Source organism: Vigna radiata, unplaced genomic scaffold (genome assembly GCF_000741045.1).
Source record: "Vigna radiata var. radiata cultivar VC1973A unplaced genomic scaffold, Vradiata_ver6 scaffold_183, whole genome shotgun sequence".
Taxonomy (NCBI): domain Eukaryota; kingdom Viridiplantae; phylum Streptophyta; class Magnoliopsida; order Fabales; family Fabaceae; genus Vigna; species Vigna radiata.
The window spans coordinates 114,069-123,823 of record NW_014542001.1 but is presented as its reverse complement, the minus strand read 5'-3'; positions in this window follow the sequence as shown (position 1 = coordinate 123,823).

The following is a 9,755-nucleotide window of genomic DNA, read 5'->3' as shown; positions in this document are numbered from 1 at the left end:
TTGTTTACTTCTTTTGTCATTATAATGTTAGTATATAATAATAATAATATATTATTATTTATTATTAATATTATTATGTTTATTATTTTGTATTTGCATCTAACTTTTAAGTTTATAAAATGGTAGTGGTAGAAACATTAATATTGAAGTTTCCTCTTAATTTTATATTTTGCAATATATGACAAGTTCAAATCTGAGCCATGAATACTCATTAATGCAGAGAGAAAAAAAAATTGTTAAGGATAATGATGCAGAGAGAGAATGAGAAAGATGGTTAAGGATAATGGGAGAGGTGTATGATATTTTTGAAATAAAAGAAAATAGTGGAGAGATGTAGAGTATTTTTGGAATAAAAGAAAATAATGAGGAATGGAAGAGCACTTGTACTGGTGGAGAGAGCAATATCCTATCTAGGGATGGCAACGGGTCGGGCACGGATAGTGTCTACCCGCAACCCGACCCGCCGGATAAAAGTGTACCCGCCACCCGACCCGCCACCCGCTTAAAAAATACCCGCGGGTATTTTAAAAATCCCGCGGATATTTGCAAAAAATAAAATAAAAATATATGTTTTATATTTTTTAAAATAAAAATTTAAATAAAATAACAAAAATATATATATAATATAATATAATATAAATTAAATATAAATTAAAATTTAATTTTAATTAATTTTAATCTAATAAAATATAATTTTATTTTATTTTTAATTAAATCTAATTAAAAAATATATAAATTAATTTTTTTATTTATTTTTTGCGGGTATCGGGTACCCGCGGGTCGGATAGTATACTACCCATACCCTACCCGTTTAGAAACGGGTATTAAAATACCCGCTACCCGTTACCCGCGGGTAGTAAATATCCGCGGATAGTAACTACCCGCCGCGGGTTTTACTCGCGGATACCTGTGCCCGCAGATTTTTTTGCCATCCCTAATCCTATCCTGACTTGCCACATGACCATTCAATTTGGTGTACTAAAAGTGAAACGGGATTTACTAGTCTATTAGTCTTTTTTTAAGCAGAAATTAAAAAATAATCTGGAAAATTAAGTTTTTTGCGTCATATTATTTAAAAATACAAATATCTAATAATATTGTTATTTAAATTATTAGTATTTATAAATAAAGTTTTAATTATTAATTATAACAAAACAATTTAACATAAAAATAATAATTATTCAATTTTATTTTATTAGAGATTAATGAATCAATTATTAAAAAAATGCTTAGTGTATTTAATATATACACATATATAAAAAAAATAAAAATAAATAAAAATTAAGACAGTCTGTTTTGTCATCTTTAAAAAAAGATTAAAGAAATTACAAAACTTGAAATTAACAAAAATCCTTTTAAATGTGAACACACTGAACTGAAAATTCATCAACCATGACCATGGCTGGCTAATGGGAGAATCAGTCTAAAAGTAAAAGCGGAGGTCCTCTTAGAAAGTTGGGAATATCTATTCTCACCAGGGAAATCTTGGAAAGTTTTATAATCTGAAATTCACTTTTTCGAAGGACAAAATGATTATTTGAAATTTGATAGGCGCGTAAAGAAATCGTGGAGATGCACAAAGTAAATGCCTACTTTTGGTTTATTTCGTGCCAACAAGTTACAATACATAACTCTTTTCGGTAACTTTCTTCCTGCACCTCCAACTTTTCTTCCTTATCTTCAAATTTTTTCCCTAAAATGATCTTAAACGGTAATTGGTGTATTTTCTATATCCTGTATCTCTCCTTAACCAAAATGAAGTACTTTTACAAAATATGTGTGTTTTTATACCAAAATTACCATAATAGGTTAAAAAATATTACAACTTTTAGAAAAGTAGTTGTTAAACTAATTTTCTATTCAAGTTAAGAAAACCTAAGTTTCTCTGTTAACGTAGTAAAAAGAAAAATTTCAGAGTTTAATATATGGACTTGGTACCTGTAAAATTAGAATTGTACAATTAAGTCTTAATTATTATTTATTAAAACTAAAGCTAGGTGGAGAAAAGAAAATTAAATGAGATATAATGAATAATACGTGTGTTTAATTTCCTAAATCTAAATTTGGTACTTGTTAAGGTTAGAATTGTAAAATTAAGTCATAATTATTATTTATTAAAACTAAAGCTAGGTGGGAAAAAAAATTAAATGAGATCTAATAATAAATGATGCATGTGTCTAATTTCCTAAATCTAAATGATGAGTGAATGATGAATGGATGTAAGAGAAAGAAAAGAAAATGTTAATGTAGTTACTTTTACAAAAGACGAAATATTACTTAAAAAAAAAAGTGTATTCACATCTAGAAGATTATATCAAGTCTACATTGTTGTTTATCTGATTTTTTTAAATTCTTGAAAAATTGTTTCAATATACTAAAACCCAATATACTTATATTTTATATAATGAAACCTAAAATATACATCTATCATGTAACTCCCTCTACCTCTTTTCTAGAATTCTTCTTTGAGTTAAAGATGGATTAATGTCTACTCTTTTTGCAAACTAAAAACTATGTTTCTTTTAACTTTGGTTTTTGTAGAACATCGGTTACATATTTATAGGCTCACATTTTCCTTTTTCTTAATTATTATTATTTTAATCCACTTCGAACCCATACCTTACAAGCATAGTTATTATCTGAAGTACCACAATTCCTTGTTGAACTCACCACTTTTCTTTTATATATGCCCCTTAATCACACTTCTACCCACAAAAATTTGTTAATAATAATAATAATAATAATAATAATAATAATAATAATAATAATAATAATGATAATTATAAAAAAATTATTACTTTTTATTAAGGTGAATATTTTGATGGGTCTTATGATAGGAAATCAAGAATGTAAGCTTTCCTTGCCAAGATTATACCCAGCATAGCACTCATATAATGTGTTCATGATCACCATCATTACAAGAAACCAAAACAATGAATATATAAACAAAAAAAAAAACCACAATAGAAAGAAACCTAAGTTAACTCCCCCTACCTTTAATTTGAAAAAAAAAATTCTACATCTTCTAAACCCTCCTAACAGTTAGACATATCCCATAACAGAAAATAATGTTATCTTCTCAAGCGTCTCTTACGACTATTACACGATTTTTTTTTTCTCTTTTTTCTGATAATTATAATTTTTATGGTAACATACTATAAATAAAAGGTAGTCATATCTCTATTCAGTTTATTTTTTCGAAATTTCATAAAAATCCATTATCTTCATAAAATAAACTTATTTTTATCTTAATTAGTTCTATTAAATCTCTAAAAAGTATATTCTATAAAATTCAAACTAACTCACTTTTCTAACCATTATAACAATTATATAATAAAATAATATTAAAACTTTAAATATATATATATATATATATATATATATATATAAATAATTAGTGTTGTTAATAAATTTCACCTTCTCAACTTTAATTAAACTTTATTAAATGTATGCACAACAACTATTATAATTATTAATACACTACAATTGCACATAAAACAAATAAAAAAAATATCATATATATATATATATATATATATATATATATATATATATATATAATGAACACCATTTCTTTTAGATAATTGTTATAATTTCTAATACACACCACTTTTTTAGATATATTAACTTATTGTCAAAATAAGTTTCCACTCTTAATACCATCTTAAAATATAAACTTTAAACTTAAACTAATTTACAAAACTAACTTGTAAAATAAAATTTATCTTAAAATATAAACTTTAAACTTAAATTAATTTACAAAACTAACTTGTAAAATAAGATTTGTATATATTTATAAACTATAACTTACTTAATTTTTATTCCATATGGGATCTTCAATGTAAAATAAGATTTGTACATGTTTATAAACTATAACTTACTTTATTTTTATTCGATATGGGATCTTCAAGATCATCTTTAAACACTAATTGTTTATAATAATATATTAATTACTATTTGAATATTTATTAAATATATGAAAAAATTATACTTTATAAATATTCATATACTTTATAAATAATTAAAAAAAAAATCAGTTATTGTAATAATATGTTATGAGAAACTTTAAATAAACTCGTAAAATAGTTGAGATTGAGTTATATTCAATTTGAGTTAGTTTCATTTATTTTATTCTTATTTCATGTATTATATATGAATATTGAAAACTTCAAACACTATTTAATGACAAATTTACATACCCTAGAAAAATATTAATAGACATTAAAACGATACATTAACGAGAGAATAAAAATAATAAATTTATAAATCATATGATGTCATGAAAAAAAGAGATAAAAAAACAACTATATAATAAATTCAGACAAAACTAAAATGTATATATATTATTGCTCAAAACTATAACATGATCTCAGCATGTTTGCTAGATAAAATGATTGGTTATATTAAATTCTCTGTAGAACTTGAAGGTGAACATTTTTTTATTCATACTTCATTAATATTAAACTCTTTAATTTTCATAACTTAGACTTACAACGTTTGATGATTTATTTTTATTAACAACTCACAACAAATACATTAATTCAGTTTCCAAAAACATATATTAATTTAATCAAAAGATTGAATAAAAAATATATGGCGAGAGACATAAATAAAGAGAATGAAAATGTTTAAAATATGAGTATTGTAGTGAAAAGTGAAAAATAAAAATATTACAAAATAAGTTGATAGCATAATTTTTTAAAAAATGTTTGGAATACATGTTTAATATATTTTCACGCGCTCTCAATTTTCAAAACATTTTTTTAATCAAGCATTTTGTTTTAAATCTCCCTCTTTTAATTAATCATCTTAGTTTTAATAGATTTTAATATATATATATATATATATATATATATATATATATATATATATATATATATATATATATATATATATATAAACTTAACTTAACTAGTGCAGAAAAGACTTTTAATGTATGTTACTTTGAGATTTTTATGTTTGATCCCGACTCGACGTCTTTATGGATGACGTTAATGGGACGTCGGACAACAAGGTTAGACGTCCATATAAACATCGGACACTATAGATAAGACGTCTATATATATAGTTGTCAGACACTATAGATAAGACGTCTATATATATAGATGTAGGACACTATAGATAAGACGTCTGATTGGGTGGCAGTCAACGTCTAAGCCCCTGGAACGTGTTCAGCCACTGTAATCCATTGGACGTCTCTGTGTGCACTGATAGATGTCGGACAGTACCAAAATAGTTCAACCTGAAAAATGTAGCCGGTGGAGAGAAAACGCGAGGAAGATGATGAATAGTGAGTGCGCGTAACTGCTGCCTCACGCGCGGGTTTGGTCATAGCAGGCAATTAGACGTTAGCTCCCCCTAGCCGACGTCTCAATGGCTTTAAACGTCTACTCTCCTGCCTAGCTGACGTTTAAAGCATTTAAAATTTAATTTTGGCGCACACTTTAGACGTTCGGGATGGGGGAGGCCGACTTCTAAGCCCTATTTTGATGTCGGGGATGATCGACAAAATCCTAATGGCAATGAAACAATCACTTTTCGCAGTCCATTGGCGTCAGGGTAAGGGGGGGCAACGTTTGAATAGTTTATAGACGTCGGATTGGCGGGATCGAACATTTAAATGGCGTCAAAAAGTGACTTTTTGGATTCTGGGCTGACCCTTTCAACGTTTGATATGGACGACCAATGTTTAAATAGCCTATAGACGTCAACCCCCTGCTCCTCGACGTCTAAATAGGAATAAAAAATTATTTTTTTTTACTTTTTCGTATCTTTTTTGCATCCATGAGGGGGGACTTGACATATATGAGTATTTAGACGTTGAGACCCCATAGTTGACATCTAAATACCTGTTTTAATTACGAAAATGCCACTGATAATTTTTTACATTGATATTCAGGACTCAAACGTCTAAACGGTGATGTAAAAGATCTTTTCTACATCTACACTAATGCTTACAGTAAAGATTAAAAAAAAAGTATTAAAAGTATATGAATACTTATAAAGTTTTAAAAAAATTGGTGACATTTTTAATACTTTCTTTTTAATTAGTTAAACTTATTAATATATATATATATATATATATATATATATATATATGAAAATAATTACAGCGAGATGATCTCATAATTATTTAAATCATATATTTCTTTTAAGTACCTATATAATCTATATTTAATATCAAACTTATTAATGTTTATTTCCATGTAATAACCTTTAACCACTGTAATACTCCTAAATGCAATTATTCATTTATATATTATAACATATACTGGATATAAGTGTGAAATTATATAATAAATAATATATAATATTACTATAACCAACTCAATCCATTTTAAGATTGTAAGTCCATGTCATCTCCATACTCTTTCTCATCCATACACAGTAACGCGCGATACCGCAATTTGTTGTTTTTACTCTGTTCGTTCATTTGTTTTCCACTTTAATAACAAAGTTGATGATGTTGATGTTGATTTTTGATTTGAGGGTTGTGTTATATCTTTTCCCCTATGGTTGTTATTAAATTTCATTTTTAAATTTTAGAATTAGTTGTTTATCTTCAGGAAGATTTGATATTTTGACTATTAAGTTGTCCGGAAATGTTTTCCAGAAGAGAAAAACGGTTATTTGGAAAGAGGATTCCGGAAGGGATAAGTCATTGCCCAAAAAAAGGATTTCTAAACCCAGCTTCGTAAAAATAATTATAAAAACAAATTTTTCGCTGAAAACAATATTTCGAAATATATACTTTTCACCTTCCTGCATATAACCAACGTCAAAACACAACAAAAAATGAAGCTCATGTAGATCATACTAAATGATTTAAGAGGAACAAATTATTGGAGTTATGAATAGAGAAAATTGTTTTTGTTGACTACGTCCCCTTATTCAGAAAACAAATCACTACTCATTCCCTTTAGAATGTTTCATATTGATAAACATATTTTCATTTCATTTTTGTAAAAGGAATAAAAATATTCTAACAAATTAAACATCTAGATTTGAGCAGATTGCAAAATATTAAGTAGTTTCCAAGAAGAACTGCATTGATATACCAACTAATTAAAAATCAACCAGAAATTAGTAAACTAGTCATAATGAACCTGTTAGTTCTAAGTTGGACTAGAAAATTACTTTCCAAAGTAAATCACATCATGTAAGTTTATTTTAAACAATTCACATCTCCAACTTATTTGGTTAATATAAACATGATTTATCATTTGCCACAGAAGTGAAATTAAGAAAAACAAAACGCACTGAATTTCAAATTGGAATTTAAACTTAATAAATTTGTTACCATCACACTCATAGTTTAACTTCTACTCCTTTCATTTATATGATTTTATCAAAATTATAAACATGATGTTATCATTCTGATGTATCATTTGCCACAGAAGTGAAATTAAGAAAAACAAAACGCATTGAATTTCAAATTAGAATTTAAACTTAATAAACTTGTTACCATCACGCTCATAGTTTAACTTCTGTTCCTTTCATTTCTATGATTTTATCAAAATTGGTATTAAGAAACTAAATGTTTTGCAACTATTATGATGCTAACGTCTTTTCGTGAGGGGGGTTTCTTGTTTTTTTTTTTTTAGTTTTGAAATTATTGAAATTATTGTAGACTTTAGTTTTTTATAAATTTAATAACAATTAGAAGAGAAAAAGATATAACACAATCTTTAAATAAAAAAATCAAATTCAACATCATCAATTATTTTGTTATAATCCTAATGCACCTTATTTAAGATATAATCAATTAGTGTTTCTACTTTAATTAAAACATTAATTTCACTCTCCTAACTTCAATTAAATTTTATCAAACTTATACACAACAATTATTATAGCTATTAATACACACTACACTTGCACATAAAACAAATAATCAAAATAATAAATATATATTATACACAAAAGCAAAAAAGCATCACATGACCACTAACACATAACAATGAACTCTAACTAACTATGCTACACTACACTTCTATAATACTTATCTTCTATTATTTTAAATTCATGATATCTCGTCGACCACTTTTTTAAATAATTATTTTTTCTTGGGTCTTACAATAGTAGTTCGATAATAAATGATATGATAAGTCCAACAAAAAAGAAATTTTGTTAGGATAAGTTTCAACTCTAATACCATTTTAAAACGTCAACTTTAAACTTGAATAAACTTTACAAAATTAATTTGTAAAGTTAAATTTACACATTTATATACTATAAACTCACTTTACCTGTACTCGACATGAGATCTTCAAGAACATCTTTATACATTAAATGTTTATAATAATATGTTAATTACTGTTTCAATATTTATTAAATACATGAAAAATTATACTTTATAAATATTCTTTATAGATTAAAAAAACATTTTTTATTGCAATAATATGTTATGAGAAACTTTAAATAAACTCGTAAAATAGTTAAGATTGAGTGATATTCTTGAGTTAGTTTCATTTATTTTATTCTTATTTAATGTATTATTTATGAATATGGAAAACATTAAACACTATTCAATGACAAGTTTACATACTCTAGAAAAATATTAATGGACATTAAAAAGGTGCATTAATGAGAGAATAAAAATAATAAATTTATAAATTATATGATGTCATAAAAAAAGTGATAAAAAAACAAAAATATAATAAATTCAGACAAAACTAAAATGTATATATATTATTGCTCAAAACTATAAGATGATCTCAGCATGTTTGCGAGATGAAATGATTGGTTATATTAAATTATCTGTAGAACTTGAAGGTGAACATCCATCAATTTTTTTATTCATACTTCATTAATATTAAACTCTTTTCTTATTATTATTCATAACTTAGACTTGCAACGTTTGATGATTTTATTTTTATTAACAACTCATAACAAATACATTAGTTCAGTTTCCAAAAACAAAAATTAATTTAATCAAAAGATTGAATAAAAAATATATGTCGAGAGACATAAATAAAGAGAATGAAAATGTTAACAATAAGAAAATAAGTTGATAGCATAATTTTTTTAAAAATGTTTGGAATACATGTTTAATATATTTTCACGCGCTCTCAATTATCAAAACATTTTTTTAATCAAGCATTTTTTTTAAATCTCCCTCTTTTAATTAACGATCTTACTTTTAATAGATATATATACATTTTAAATAATATAAAATTGTCAAAAATGTTGGTGACATTTTTAGTACTTTCTTTTTAATCTTTACTGTAAGTTAAGTTTATTAAAAAAAATATATTGATCGGTTTTCCCTTCTACATTTATTTTTAATTTAAAATTAATCTATTTCTGATTTTGAAAGAATTGAAGTGAGTATGGAAAGAGTGTGGGAAACAATTTGAAGAACTCTGAAGTTGATAAAATAGGTAATGAAGCCAACTGGTATGTCTAGAATCATTTTTGCACAAAAAGTCAACTGGTAACGGAGCAAAATATTAAATTTAATGAGAGAAAAAATAAATTAAAAGGATAAAGTAACTCTTATTTTCCTTTTTTAAAATATTACTTTTAAAGAAAGAATAGAGATGTATTAAATACAAGTTCCTTGTGCTATGCACATTCCTACTCTCATAATCACACTTTAAAAACTCTTTTGTCGCATAATCCCTTCACCCCTCACTCCAATTTTCATCCATCTCTCTCCCTTTCTCCTTTCTGTATGTGTCACGTTTTTTTCGTTTCTGTTGAACTTCATGCTTTTCAGTTTTTAATTTAATCTTTTTGTTCCTGACTAGGTTTGT